The sequence below is a fragment of the Geotrypetes seraphini genome, chromosome 9, assembly GCF_902459505.1.
Source record: "Geotrypetes seraphini chromosome 9, aGeoSer1.1, whole genome shotgun sequence".
In the NCBI taxonomy this organism is placed as follows: domain Eukaryota; kingdom Metazoa; phylum Chordata; class Amphibia; order Gymnophiona; family Dermophiidae; genus Geotrypetes; species Geotrypetes seraphini.
Window position 1 is genome coordinate 90049433 of NC_047092.1, and position 16077 is coordinate 90065509.

The window sequence follows — 16077 nt, forward strand, 5'->3', positions numbered from 1 at the left end:
GCTGTTAAATGCAATCCAAAACTAACTCAATGTAGTGTTGTTCTAAGAAACAGAATTGCTTCTGTCACATCCTCTTTCATAGAAGTTCTTAAATCTGACTTGATTATTTTTAGAGCTGAAAATAGACTTTAAAGCTGAAAATTGAAAATTGACTTGATTATTTTTAGAGCTGAAAATAGTCTTTCAACACTGACTTGGATGGGTGGCATTGCTATTACGGTTCTAGCCACATCACTAATAATCTTGGTATAAACAAGGATGGCTTCTTCTACAGTCAGTTTCGATGAGCTATCATACTTTTCTACTTCTTTTAATTCTTTAAAAAACTCCTGCTGGAATCTCTTTTTATTTGGACATTTACTGTTGAAAGTTCCATTTTATCCAAGTAGGAATCAAAGGCTAATTTTTCATTTGAAGAGGATGATCCTGAGTTACCAGTGCTTATAGCTTCATCCAGTGGTGGTGTTTCAGGTAGTAATTCCTTCATGTGAACTGCTACATCATAGAGGGCCTTTCTTGCAGTATCAGTCTGGTCATCGCTCAACAAAATTTGTCTCATTGGATCAGCATAAATAGCAGGTAGCAAGATTTGATTATCCAGTAAGAGATTCTTTCTTTTCTTCATTGAAGATACAATGCCAGCAGCCTCTCTCTTAGACTACACTTTCTGGTGGAACTCGTTATGTCTATACAATAAACATGAACAATATGCTGTTGAAAAATGCCATATTTATAGAATATCTTCAAATATTCCCACTATCTTGTCGCCATGGAAAATTCTTGACCAGTATGTACAGTTACATAGCTGTCCACTCTAAATATTTGCTTCTGGTTCTTCCCTCTCTCCATGTATAGCTTCACTCTCTGCTTATATATTTAATTCCAAGGTATCAGTAGCAACAGGCTAAGATGAGTGTTGTTGGACAATTTTATATGTTCTATCCTGTAATTGTACTCAATGTCTATTATTTTTTTCTGTTTGTATCACAAAATCTTCAATAAAAATTTTGAACTAAAACCCCCCACAAATTTCTTCCATTTTTCTGCTTCCTTCTCAATCTATTTTTCCATGTCTTCCCCTCCTCTCCATACATGTGCACCATCTCCTCCCTCCTTTTCCTCTATTCCCATCAATCCTAAACAGCATTTCTTCCATCTCTTTTCACGTCCTTATTCCTCCCATCCCTGTGCATCATCTCCTCCTCTCTCTCCCCCTCCTGTGTTCTGATATCTCTATTTTACCCCTTTCTATGGTCTGGAATATTTTTTTCTTTCCTTCCCACAGGTTGGGATCTCTCTCTCTCCCTTCTTTCCTGTCCCTCCTTCCCCCTACTGTGGTCTGGCATCTCTCTCTCTCCTCTTTCCCCTCCCCCTTTTTGTGGTCTGACAACTCTCTCCTTCCATTCCCCCTTCCCCTGATCTGGTATCACTCTCTTCTCCTTCCCGCAGTCTGGCGTTTCTCTCACCTTCTTCCCTTCCTTCCTTCTCCCCCTCCTTCCCATGGTCCATTTCCCTCCTTCCTTTCCCCCCTTCCCATGGTCTGCTATCTCTCTTCTCTCCACACAGTCTATCATATCTCTGTCTTTCCTCCTCCCCTTCCATCCCTGCTCTGCACCATTGCCCACTATCTCTCTCTCTCTCCCTTCTGTTTCCAGTGTCATAAGTTCTTCCCCTCCCCTTCTCCAGCCTCTCCCATTCTACTTACAAAGCTGATCCAGGGGGCTTCCTGGCCTGGCATTTCCTTCCTTTTCTATCCACGCTGGTCCAACATCATCCTCGCCTATAGTCTTGCAGACACATCCAATTTTGTTGCAGGGGACTGCCAGCCTCAGCAGCAATTCTCAACCACCGCATATGGCCCCTTTCTGTGCTTTCCTTCTCCTGCAGTCAGCCCCAATGATGCAACTTCCTATTTCTGCCTGGATGAACCATGGCAAAAGGAAAGCACAGAGAGGGGCCGCAAATAGCGGTTGTGTATTGATACCAGGGATGGCAGCCCTCGGAACAAAAATGGATGTGTCTGCAAGGCTAGGAGAGTTAGACATAAGACAGGTACGGATAGAAGGGGGTGGACATGCCAACCCACTAGGGGCCCCCAAGAGTCTTGGGGCCCAGAGCAGCTGCCTCTTTGATTCCATGCCAGCCCTGTGCTACGGCACAGTCATCACAGGCCACATAAAACAGCCAGGTGGGCCGTATTCGGCCCGCGAGCCTTGTGTTTGACACACAAGCTCTAGAGAAAGTAGAAAGAGACCAAAATATAATACTGGATATAACCTTGCCAGTTTGAGATATCTTACTGGACTGAGAGAGACATCAGAGATTGTAGCAGACAGAGACAGCAGAAATTGCAGAGAACTGCAGTAGAAGGACATCTGTTGCATTTTTCTTTGATGGTCATCATGATGATACCAGAGTCATTTATTTATTTATAACAAAGTGTCTATACCACAGTATCCATAGTTCTAAGTGGTATACAAAACTCAGCATAAAATTAATTGCAAACATAAAATTCTGACTAAACAAAATATACAAGTTACAAATTAGAATAAAAAGCTCAATCAAAAGTTTGGCTAAAAAATAAACTTTGAGGTAAGAACATAAGAAGTTGCCTCCGCTGAGGCAAACCAGAGGTCCATCTCGCCCAGTGGTCTGCTCCCACAGCGGCCCATCAGGCCCATTGCCTGAGCAGTGGTCCCTGACTAGCTCTATAACCTATCTCTACTCTTATCCCTATACTTACCTCTACTCCTATCCCTATAACCTACTTCAACACCTATCCCTATAACCTACCTCTACACCTAACCCTATAACCTACCTCTACACCTATCTATACCCCTCAATCCCTTTGTCTTCTAGGAACCTATCCAAACCTTCTTTGAAGCCCTGTAACGTGCTCCTGCCTACCACAGCCTCTGGAAGCGCGTTCCATGTATCCACCACCCTCTGGGTGAAAAAGAACTTCCTAGCATTTGTTCTAAACCTGTCCCCTTTCAATTTCTCCGAGTGCCCCCTTGTACTTGTGGTTCCCCATAATTTTAAAAATCTGTCACTGTCTACTTTTTCTATGCCCTTCAGGATCTTGAAGGTTTCTAAACTGTAAATAATGGTTTGATTTCCCCAAATCCTCTGGGAATGAATTTCATAATCTTACAACCTCCACATAAAAAATCCTAGAACTAATGTCATGTCTTGTCATGTTAAAGGCAGAAGGGAATGGCAAAATGTATCCAGGTATGGTGCCAAGAAGCTCCTGTAAAAGCAACTAAAGAGGAGACTCATGCAGAAATGTAAACAGTGGTTGGTAAAGAGGAGTGATGCATTATGTTGAGGTGAATCTAGAAAGGGTGCTGGTAAACTGCACACAGGCAAAATGCCATTCCAGGCACCCTAAATGAGGCTACCTAGCAATGCTTAACTAAAAATCCATGCCTAACCTAAATTACTTCAATTAGCATAAATGGCATGGTAAAAGAGCACTCCATTGAAGTTAATTGAATAATTAAATTAAAAATATAAGATTAAAAGCTAGGCATGGAATTTCACATGGTGCCTAGCAATGTTTAAGTCAAGGCGCCTTCTGATGCCTAACAATGCCTTAATGAAAAGTAGGTATGATTAGGGGTGGAGAATAGGCATGGTTGACTTAGGCATCGTTAGGAATCTGAGTTAGGTGCTGGTAAATTAGGTCTGGTAAAAAACATGGCCTAATATACTGGTGTCTACCTCCAGGATGCCTAGTGATGTTTAAGCATGCTAGTTGAGAATCTGTAAGTTAGTGGTCCCCAACCCTGTCGTGGAGGACCACCAGACCAGTCTGGTTTTTGGGATAGCCCTAATGAATATGCATGCAAGAGATTTGTATATAATAGAGGTGACAGGCATGCAAATCTGCCCCATGCATATTTATTACGGCTATCCTAAAAATACAACTGGCCTGGTAGTCCTTCAGGACAGGGCTGGGGACCACTGCTATAAATGGTGCCTAGCGGTTGATTGACAACTGCACTGAGCAACACCTATAGTGTAGGTGCTGCTAGATGAGTTTATAGAATTTGATCCTGGGTAACTGCTGTAGATGGCAAGACATTAAGCAGCAACAAATGGGAAGGTCCCATTGGGAAAAATGCTGGATTCTACTACTGAACTGGAAATAAATTCTGATTTTACTAAGATATCTGTTGACCCCGATCTTCCTCAGCTCAGCAATAAAATGATCAAAGACTTAAGCACAGATCAAAGCTATGGCTATAGAAATATAACTACCATTAGAATAAGGCCCAAATTCTGTAACCGGTGCCTAAAGTTAGGCACCTATTTCAGAGGCGCCCAACTAGATAGGCGCCTATCTAAATTGAATAACAAGTTCAATTAAGCTTTTTAATCAGCATTAATTGAAACATAGGCGCCTATCAAGAAAAGCGTGATTCTGTAACAAGGTGCCTCTAAAAATTTAGGCGGCCTTCAAAGAAATAGGTGCTATGCATGTTAGGTATGGGCGTGGCTATGTGTTAGGCACCTTCTTACAGAATTACTGCTCTTAAACGTGCTTAAGCACTTGCATGGGTGCCTAACTTTTAGTTGTACCTAGAGCTGGCCTATTTATTGGGTGCCTCCAAAATAGGTGCCATTCAGCGTGATTCACTAAACAGTACCCAATTGTGCTTGAATCGCGCTGAATGATGCCTATACCGGCGCCCAACTTTTGGGTACTTCTTATAGAATTTGCCCCTAAGTGTTTTGCCAAAGGATCTGGTTCTACTTGAAATTGGACCTGTGTCACATAGCAGATGGATCATAACAGCTCTAAGTTTCATGAGTATATGGATTTCTAAGCATAATCTGAAAGAATCTGAAAATCCTAAGAATGTGTTGGGGTTTACATGATAAACTGGTTCAATATACTGTAAAAATAAATAGCAACTGAACACAAAGTCCCAGGCATCTCCTTTTCCAGGTAAGGAAGATAGTCATGCCTACAGTAAGAAGGTCTGCTTGGTATGGTTATAGCAAGCCTTAGTATGGTTACAGAAAGTCTGCTCTGCAAACTATGTTGTGCAGTGAAGAGGAACAGGAGAAAAGAGATGCAGTGAAGAAGATATTAATGATCAGAGACAAGAAGTCACAGCTTGAAGACAGCAAGGTGAGACCCAAGAAAACACCATCAACACTGAGGCAACTATACTTGCCCAATTAATTGGAGCTCTGGAGTCTGAGCCTTCTTTTACCTGTACGTTTGCAACAGCAGAGATTGAAGCATTTCTGAGCAAGCCTATGATGGTTCCAGATTGGCCATCACACACTCAGTCCAAAGAAAGATGTGTACAAATGACAACTGAGGTTGCTAGTCATGCTAGTCAGGAGAGGAGGGAACATTATATTAGGAGTCAGATGGTCAGCAGGGAGCTCATGAACTGAAACAGAAGAAAATAAGATATGGCCTCTTTACTGGATTTGGTTAAATAAAATTAAGTTAGCAGCTTAAATGACATTTTAAAGACAATTGTGTGGCTACAGATATAGTTCAGGCTATATACATTCAAATAAATATTACTTGGAGAGGAAGTGATGCCACCAGCAAAGATGGAAGCCTAGTTTGAGTGATCCTTCTGTAGCCTCTATAATTCTCTTTCACAAGAGCTAAAAGCCTCATGGGGGTGTAGTTTTTCTACCTTCTGTGAATGCAGTAACAGTTAGCAAACCCAGATGTAAAAAAAAAAAAAGAAAATCAAAGCTGGCTAGGGCTGTGGGTCACATAGCCGATTCAGTGGCAGGTTGGTTGCCACAAGTAGAGCCTTCTGAGCAGCTCATAGCAGCATCAGATTTAGTGCCTCAGCAGCTGTTAGAGCTCATAGATCATCAGGAACCACTTACTAAAGCAGACATGTGATCCTGGATTGCGGAGATGAAGGTTGAGATCTTAGTGGTGATCATGCAGATAATAGGGGCCATACAGGAGCTGAAAAGTGATTTGACAGCTGTGAGGACACACTGGTGGGAGCCCAGCAAGATATGGAAGATATACAGGTGGAGTTACAGGAGATGGTTGATAAAATAGAAAATCTTGAAAATCTCATCTGGTGTAACAATTTCAGTGTGCAGGGAGTACCTATAAAGACCCACATGAGGTGGTGATCAATTTCGACTTAGACATTGAGAGGGCACACTATGCACTGAGCCCATATAACACAGATAAATCCTAGGACATAGTTGTCTGTCTGCAAAGCTTTGCATTAAAAGAAGAGATCTACTTAACATAACATAACATAAGCAGTGCCTCCGCCGGGTCAGACCACAGGTCCATCCTGCCCAGTAGTCCACTCCCGCGGCGGCCCAAACAGGTCATGACCTGTCTAAATCACCAGAAGGGGCCCCCATGCACCTTGGTTTCCTATTGAGTCCTATCTTCCCATCAAAGTCCTAGCCCTCCGGTCTTGCACATGCACGACCTGGTTGGGATTCTATATTTATTTTCTGGTTAGCTTTCTCAGTATCCCACGATCCTTTTATCCTTCAGGAATCCGTCCAGTCTCTGTTTGAATCCCTGTACCGTACTCTGCCTAATCACTTCCTCCGGTAGCGCATTCCAAGTGTCCACGACCCTCTGGGTGAAAAAAAACTTTCTTGCATTCGTTTTGAACCTATCTCCCTTCAGTTTCTCTGAATGCCCCCTCATACCTGTTGTCCCCTTCAGCCTGAAGAATCTGTCCCTATCCACCCTCTCTATGCCCCTCATGATCTTGAAGGTCTCTATCATATCACCCCTGAGCCTCCTTTTTTCCAGAGAGAAGAGCCCCAGCCTATCCAACCTCTCAGCATATCGGCAGTGTTCCAGCCCTCTTACCAGTTTCGTTGCTCTCCTTTGGACTCTCTCAAGTACCGCCATGTCTTTCTTGAGGTACGGCGACCAATATTGAACGCAGTATTCCAGATGCGGACGCACCATCGCTCGATACAGTGGCATGATGACTTCCCGCGTCCTAGTTGTTATGCCCCTCTTTATGATGCCCAGCATCCTGTTGGCTTTTTTTGAGGCCGCTGCGCACTGTGCAGATGGCTTCAGTGATGGATCCACCAGCACACCCAAGTCTCTCTCAAGATTGCTTTCTCCCAACAATGCCCCTCCCAATTTGTAGTTGAACAACGGGTTCTTTTTCCCTATATGCATGACCTTGCATTTTTCCACGTTAAAGCGCATTTGCCATTTGTTTGCCCAGTCTTCCAGCTTGTCTAGGTCCCTTTGCAGGTCCTCACACTCCTCCCTGGAGCTAACTCTGCCGCACAGTTTGGTATCGTCTGCAAATTTTATAACCTCGCACTTTGCTTCCTTTTCCAGGTCATTGATAAATATGTTGAAGAGTAACGGCCCCAGCACCGATCCCTGTGGCACACCGCTCGTGACTCCCCGCCAGTCAGAATATTGGCCCTTTACTCCGACCCTCTGCAGTCTACCCGACAACCAGTGCTCGATCCATCTGTGCACATCCCCTCCCACCCCGTGGTTCCACAGTTTCCTAAGCAGCCTTTCATGTGGCACCTTGTCGAAAGCCTTTTGAAAATCGAGGTAAATGATGTCTATGGGTTCCCCATTGTCCACCCGACTGCTTATTCCCTCAAAGAAGTACAGAAGGTTCGTTAAGCACGACCTTCCCTTACAGAATCCGAAATGAACTAGAAATGGGTCTTAAGTGGGATGATGCGGAGGAACTGAAAGAACTATTCATAAATATGGAAGATGTACTAAGCCAAATTGACAAGTTAAAAAGTGATATATCATCTGGACTAGATGGTATACATCCCAGGGTACTAAAAGAACCCAAACATGAAATTGCTGACCTGCTGTTAGTGATCTGCAACCTTTCGCTAAAATCATCTGTAGTACCTGAAGATTGGAGAGTGGTCAAAACGTTGCACTGATTTTTAAAAGGGTTCCAGGGGAGATCTGGGAAATTATAGACTGGTAAGCCTGACTTCAGGGCCAGGCAAAATAGTGGAAAAAATTATTAAAAAAATAAAATTGTGGAACACGTAGACAATCATGATTTAATGGGAAAGAGTTAGCATGGGTTCAGCCAAGGGAGATCTTGCTTTCACCAATTTGCTGGCCTTCTTTGAAGGTGTGAATAAACTTGTGGATACAGGTGAGCTAGTTGATATAGTGTATCTAGATTTTTAGAAAGCTTTTGATATAGTTCCTCATGAGAGGCTCCTGAGAAAATTAAAGAGTTATGGGATAGGAGGCTATGGGCTAGATTTACTAACCTGCCCGAATTGGAACAATCCGTTTCTGATTCGGGCAGGTTCGACTGATTCACAAATCAGTCATATTCAAATGGGGCGATCGGAGGAACACCCCCATTTGTGAGCAGGGATCGCAAATGTGCGATCCCCGCTCGTGTGCAGACCCTGACAGTAGTGACAGGAGAAGCAGCCTCCTGTCACTTCTGTCAGGGCTCTGCCCAGATCTCTCCTGACTGCTCACCCCGACGCTGGCTCCCCAGACTGTACTGCTCTCTGCTGCCCTTCCCCGTAGTACGAGCTTGTGATTTTAAAATGGGGCTGAACTGCGGGGAATGGCAGAGAGCAGGAGAGTTGGGAGAGCCCGAGAGAATAGCCTACCCACTGGCCCGACACCCCGACCCGGCCTGACACCCCCGGTACATACAAGTTGGAGCAGGAGGAGTGTTCATTCCCTCCTGCTCAATTGGCCTCCCTCCTGCCATAGGCCCCACCGGCTCAACCGCCGCACCCCCGACCAGGGGACACACAACCAGAAGAAGGCTACTAAAATGGTGTGTGGTCTTTATCATAAGGCGTGTGGGGACAGTCTTAAAGATCTCAATATGTATATTTTGGAGGAAAGGGAAGATATGATAGAGATGTTTAAGTACCTGTGTGGTGTAAATATGCATGAGTCGAGTCATTTGAAAGGAAGCTCTCGAATAAGAGGGCATAGGATGAAGTTAAGAGGTGTTAGGCTAAGGAGTAATCTAAGAAAATACCTTTTTACAGAAAGGGTGGTAGATACATAGTACAGCCTCTTAGAAGAGGTGGTGAAGACAGAGATTGTGTCTGAATTCAAGAAAGCATGGGATAGGCATGTGGGATCTCTTAGAGAAAGGAAGAGATAATGTTTACTGCAGATGAACAGACTGGATGGGCCATTTGGCCTTATCTGCCATCATGTTTCTATGTTTATTAAGTCTCCAAAAATGAGCAGATCCAGGAAATGAATTGAAGCATCTGAAAGTGTTTCTAACAAAATATCCTATGCTGACTGTGTGGAAGAAGGAGGAAAATAACAAATAATAACAAAAAGAGAGCCATTAGATGTAGACCTAATAATTCGGTGGAAGGAATCTTAAGTACTGTGAAGCAAACATCCTGGTCAATTAATCTTATAAACCAGCCATCAAGAAATAAAGCAAAACACTTATCTGAACCCGACAGTGGCACTGACCATTTCAGCAGTTGGCTTCCTCAGGGGATTACCAGGTGATGCTCATTCAAAAAATGCTGGATGAAAAAAATCATTGCTTTTTGCAGCTGAACATTCTTGTAGATGTTGCTTCAATGGAAAAAGAGAAAAATAAACTAGTTGAAATTAAAGCATAAGAACATAAGAATTGCCGCTGCTGGGTCAGACCAGTGGCCCATCATGCCCAGCAGTCTGCTCATGCGGCGGCCCTCTGATCAAAGATCAGTGCCCCAACTGAGACTAGCCCTACCTGAACACGTTCTGGTTCAGCAGGAATTTGTCTAACTTTGTCTTGAATCCCTGGAGGGTGTTTTCCCCTATGACAGACTCTAGAAGAGCATTCTAGTTTTCTACCACTCTCTGGGTGAAGACGAACTTCCTTACATTCGTATGGAATCTATCCCGTTTCAATTTTAGAGTGCCCTCTCATTCTCCCTACCTTGGAGAGGGTGAACAACCTGTCTTTATCTACTAAGTCTATTCCCTTCATTATCTTGAATGTTTGGATCATGTCCCCTCTCAGTCTCCTCTGCTCAAGGGAGAAAAGGCCCAGTTTCTCTAATCTTTCACTGTACGGCAGCCCCTTAACCATCTTAGTCACTCTTCTCTGGACCCTTTTGAGTAGTACCGTGTCCTTCTTCATGTATGGCGACCAGTGCTGAACGCAGTACTCCAGGTGAGGGTGCACCATGGCCCGGTATAGTGACATGATATCCTTTTCCGATCAGTTCGTGATCCCCTTCTTTATTATTCCTAGCATTCTGTTCACCCTTTTCACCGCCACCGCACATTGAATGGACGGCTTCATTGACTTGTCAATCATAACTCCCAAGTCTCTTTCCTGGGAGGTCTCTCCAAGTACTGCCCTGGAATCCTGTATTCATGCATGAGATTTTTGTTACCTACATGCATCACTTTACACTTATCCACGTTGAACCTCATCTGCCATGTTGATGCCCATTCCTCGAGCCTGATTATGTCACATTGCAGATCTTCTCAATCCCGCTGTGACTTCATTACTCTGAATAACTTCGTATCATCTGCAAATTTAATCACCTCGCTCGTCGTACCAATGTCCAGATCATTTATAAAGATGTTGAAGAGCATGGATCCAAGCACCGCGCCCCGCGGCACCCCACTGGTGACGCTTTTCTAGTCCGAGTATTGTCCATTTACTCCCACTCTCTTTTTCCTATGCTCCAGCCAGTTTTTAATCCATGTGAGTATTTCACCCTCGATTCCGTGGCTCGCAATTTTCCGAAATAGTCATTCATGCGGAACCTTGTCAAACGCCTTCTAAAAATCCAGATATACAATGTCGACTGGGTCGCCCTTGTCTATCTGTCTGTTTACTCCCTCAAAGAAGTGCAGCAAGTTCGATCTGCCTTTGTTAAAACCGTGCTGACTGGTCCTCATCAGCCCATGTCCATCAAGGTGATCAATGATGCAATCCTTTATGAGCGACTACCATCTTTCTCGGTACCGAGGCCAGACTCACCGGTCTGTAGTTTCCCGGATCTCCCCTCGAACCTTTCTTGAAGATCGGTGTAACATTCACCACCTTCCAGAATTTCATAATCTTTCCCGATTTGATCGACAGATTGGCTATTAGTTGAAGAAGTTCAGCTATGGTCCCTTTCAGTTCCTTGATGACCCTCAGATGGATGCCATCTGGTCCCAAGGATTTATCGCTCTTAAGCCTATCAATCTGCCTACATACCTCCTCTAGACTAACCATCAATCCTGTCAGCTTTCTGTCTTCATTTCCAGCATATACCCTGATGGGTTCCGGTATGCTTTGTGGATCTTCGGTAAATACAGACGCAAAAAATGTGTTCAGTTTGTGGGAGATTGCTTTGTCGTCTTTTAGCGCTCCCTTAATTCAATGGTCATCCAACGGTCCTACTGCTTCATTCGCGGGTCATTTCCCCTTAATACAGGGGTCCCCAAAGTCCCTCCTTGAGGGCCAAATCCAGTCGGGTTTTCAGGATTTCCCCAATGAATATGCATTGAAAGCAATGCATTGAAAGCAATGCATTGAAAGCAATGCATGCACATAGATCTCATGTATATTCATTGGGGAAATCCTGAAAACCCGACTAGATTCGGCCCTCAAGAAGGGACTTTGGGGACCCCTGCCTTAATATATCGAAAGAACGGCTTGAAGTTTTTTGCCTCCTTGGCTATTTTTTACTTGTAGTCTCTTTTGGCCCCTTTTACCGCCTTATGGCACCTGTGTTGATGTTGTTTGTGCTTGTTCCAGTTTTCGTCTGTTTTTGACATTTTCCTTTCCTTAAACGAAGTCTTCTTGTCTCTGATTGCTTCCTTCACTTCTACAGTGAGCCATGCCGGTTCTTTGTTCTTTTTCCTCTTTGATCCATTGTTGATATGTGGTATATATAGATTTTGCGGCTCGGTGACTGTGTCCTTAAAAAGGGACCATGCTTGCCCCAACATTTTTACAGTGCTTAACCTCTTCCTAATCTTCTTCCCTATCATGAGTCTCATCCTTTCGTAATTCCCTTTTTGGAAGTTCAGTGCCGTGGCTGTCGTTTTGGACCAATGTTTCTCCCCTACGTCCAAATCGAAGCGGATCATATTATGATCACGGTTTCCCAGTATCCCTTCTACTTCTACATCTTGAGCTGGTCCTCGCAGGCCATTTAGAATTAAGTCCAGAATTGCATTTCCTCTAATATTTTCCTTGACAAGTTGTTTCAGGAACGAATCGCCTACAGCATCCAAGAACTGCCTCCCTTGCAGTTGCGTTTAATCTCATCCGTCATTTCTCTGTCAATTTCTTCGTACTGCCCTGGGGGTCGGTAGTAGATGCTGATCTTTGTTTTCAGGCCATTTGTTCCCAGAATTTTGACCCATAAAGACTCTAACTTATCCGTCAGTTGTGGTGTGTTCTCTCCAGTAGATTCAATTCCCTCTTTGAAGTATATGGCAATGCCCCCACCTTTTTGAGCCACTCTGTCTCTGCGGTATAGTTTGTATCCCGGTTGCACAGTGTCCCAGACATTTTCCTCAGTCCACCATGTTTCGGTGATGCCTATGATGTCAACGTTATCTTTTTGTGCCTTAGCTTCTAATTCACCCATCTTATTTCTAAGGCTCCTTGCGTTCGTGTACATTGTAGCATGGCCGGCCCTCAAGACTAGCAGTAACCGGCACATGCTTTCAAAATTCCTTCAGCGTGCTTCCCCAAGAGGGAGGAAGACCCTGTTGTGGATATACTAATCCTGTGTTCAAAAACAATATGGCTTCACACAGGTAGGTAATAAAGCAAAGCAATCAAATTTATTCATTCTTGTGAGGTCAAAAACAAAAAAATGCATAATAATCAAAGTCCCAGTAATAATACTTATAGAAACAAAATAATGCTGCTCATACCAGCCTGGTCTGGTTATATTCTTGAAACTCATATCTTATGTCCTAGGAAAGTCTTAGTTCAAAATAGGAATAATGGCATTGCATTCAAAACAGTCTCTCAAAAGTCTTCACTATAAATTAACAAAACAAAATATGACACACTGCAATGTGCAGCACTTCCCTTCCAAGTGCAGTGGCAGAAGGTTGGAGGATTTGCCAAAACAGCTCCTTGTTGAAAAGAGCAAAATAACCCGCAATCCCTCCACTAAGATGTTGGGCAAATCCTGCCCCAGCCTTCAGGATATTCCCATCTATGAGAGATATTGCTTCTGTTGTTTCACTGCAGCCCAGTCATGGCTTGCTGCAGCCATCTTAAAAAAAAAAACTTCCCAGCAAACAAAACACTTTGTTAGCATACATCCCCTTAGCTAGCATGCTCAAGGAAAATCCTTATTGTCCCGGAAGAAATGGAAATATTAAAAAATAAACCCAGAAAGAAAAAAAAATCACCTCCAAGCCAGCTATGCCAAACACATGTTCAAGATTAACTAACATCCATTTCCTCAGCCCGTCCCACATCTGGTAAAGCACTCCATTCCATTGCTTCATGTTCCGGGTTTACCAGGGTTGTTCCTTCTGGCTCTGTGTCCAGCATTTTCACATCCTTTGGCTCTGGAGGAATTGGAGGCTCCTTCCACCTGAGAGCTTCTCCTGGTTTTCCCCTTCTCCTGGACAGCCAGCTCTCCAAATGCTCCAAGGCTGCTGTGCCACGCCCAGTCCTACTCAGGGACCGGACTTCTTTCAGCTGAGGCTACCTTCTGCCCTGTTTAGCCAGCCTCTTACAAAATGGAGGATTTAAAGGAGCCCTGCCAGTTTTCACCAGGCTATGTTCTAAATCAGGTCTGAACACAGCCTGTGCTTCCTGGTCCTGTTCCTGCCTAACAGGGACAAAGTGATTAGCCCGGACCAGTTTTTATGATTCTTCCCTGGCACAAGGCCGACATTGGGCTCGGGTTTGTGACAACATACACTTGAGTTTGCGACCTGTTCCTTTCTTGCATTTACTTCCCTCTTGTGTCCTTTTCGATCTGTCTTGCCCCATGATCTAGTGAGTCTTTCCCTCTATCTTCTTGCACAGTATCTTCTGCACCTGCTGTGGTCTCCTTCTGTTCTCCTTTAGCGGTGTGTGGTTATGTGTGGTTATCTGCATGCCAGATGAGTGAACTTCAAACCCTTGCATTGGATCCTCCTTATACAATGTTCTATCGTGACAGGGTAGTTCTTCGAACACATTCAAAATTTCCCCCTAAAGTAGTTTCAGAATTCCACCTCAACCAATCCATCATTTTGTTTATTTTCTTTCCAAAGCCACATTCTCATCCTGGAGAAGCAGCTATTCACATCTTTGAGGTCTTTTCCCTTCATATACAATAATCTGATACTTGGTTTTGTGTTCAACTTTGGTTGTTTATTTTTTTGAACACATTATTTTCTTTCACATCGTGTTTGAAAGAGCAATAGTAATTCCATCCCCTTTTCTAGAGCTACGCGCTAAATGAAAATCTATAAACTTCTACGGTGACAAAATCTCCAAATCCAACAATCAGAGTAGCACATTATTTAACATCTGGCGTTCCTTAACCTCCAAAAATGTTTCCACCCTTCCCTCCTCCCCCTCAGCCAATTCTCTAGCAAAGTTCTTCAACGATAAGGTCTCCACCTTAAGGTGCTCCTTCCCACCTGCAATCTCCTACGAATCTCTGATTCCAATCGACCCCAACCCTATCCCAACAGACTCCTATCCTATCCCAGCAGACAGATCCTGGTCTTCCTTCGAACTTGTTTCTGAATCCCTGGTCTATAATCTCTGCCTCAAATTGAAATCCTGCAACTTGTAACCCACACTGTGGTCTGACCGGGACTCTACAGCACCCCCAGAGGTTACAACGAAAACAACACTAGCATGTGACCCGGCCTGGAGTCACCCTGCAGGACTGGACTGACACCAAACCAGGAACCAAAAATCAAAACACACAAAATGAGTATAAATGAAAATATTTCAATTTTACTGATCCAAACATAAAGGTCAGAATGATATGAATAAAGTAAGGTGAGGCAAAAAGCACAAATTCAAAACAGTCCAACTTCAAGAAGAGAGGAAAAATAAACAGTTCAAAATACAGTCCAAAACTTTCTCCTCTTTTCTGGCTCAATCTCCTACTGCCTTGTAGGTTTGGCTCTCCCAAAGAGCCTGTACAGCCTGCTCCCAAGCAGGTTGCTCAGTCCATAACAAAGTGTATAGCACTGGTTTTCACCATTCACTGAGTTTCAAAAATTAAAGCCTCCGGTAGCCTATTGTACTACTATCGGGTACAGGAGAGTGTCTCAGGTTTGCTTTAAACAGCTTTTACACAAGCCTTCACAATTCCCTCCCTGGGTGACAGCAAACCTCTCCCCAAATATAGACACTTCCAGCTTTGAGAAAACAAAATACTGAGCTTAAACCAACTAGCTCCAAAATCCAAAAACAGTTCAAAAGCAAACAGTTTCCAAAAGCAAAACTTACTGCTTGCAATTATGGTCTGCAGTTGGTGCATAAGCTAACCTTCATGTCCTCAATTAGGTCTTCACCAACTTCAGGAAAGCTTTCTTGAATTTCCATTGGAACTTCCGCATCCAGCAAAGTTAGTTCCTTCTCTTGTCCAGACTCCTCTATTTCCATAGGTGCAGGCCTATTGCACCTGTCTGACCCAGGGAGATCCTTAGGGAGAAAAGGTTGGAACCTTCTCCCTAGCCTGTCTGTTCTCAGCTGGGAGATTTTCTACCTTAGGGACATGCCCTAACCTAGCTGAGTCAGTAGGATACTGTGGAGCTCTTGAGTGCCTCCGGTGGTGACCTGAATATAGCTTGTCTGATAAGTTTTTGGTGCTTTCAGGCTCCCCCTGGTGGTCAGCCTGAAAATCATCTAGATCAGCACTAGGACAGACTTTGTACGCTCCCTTCCTGGGTTTTCTATATGTCTTGGCTTTGGTCTTGACTGGAACCTTGGCAGGCACAGTGCCTGGCTGGTTATAAACTGTACCTTGGATCCTTTCCCCTCCTACCTTTATGAGAACACTCCCCCTCAGGTCATCTCATCTCTTACCATTTTCATAAACTCCGCCCTCCATTTGGGTCTCTTCTCCCCAGAAATGGGCCATATTTCCTTAACTCCACTACTGAAA

General features: G+C 43.9%; 1 long non-coding RNA gene across 1 annotated transcript in view; it reads right to left on the bottom strand.

Moving 5' to 3' along the window:
- Positions 1–15656, bottom strand: part of LOC117367229 — a 15786-nt gene extending 130 nt beyond the window's left edge. The window contains exons 1-3 of the long non-coding RNA XR_004540712.1: positions 15420–15656; positions 5229–5414; positions 1–686 (exon numbers count right to left, since the gene is read on the bottom strand). The exon at positions 1–686 is cut by the window's left edge and continues 130 nt beyond it. This is a non-coding gene — a long non-coding RNA (uncharacterized LOC117367229). The remainder of the gene's footprint in view (positions 687–5228; positions 5415–15419) is intronic.
- Between the last annotated feature and the right edge of the window lie 421 nt (positions 15657–16077).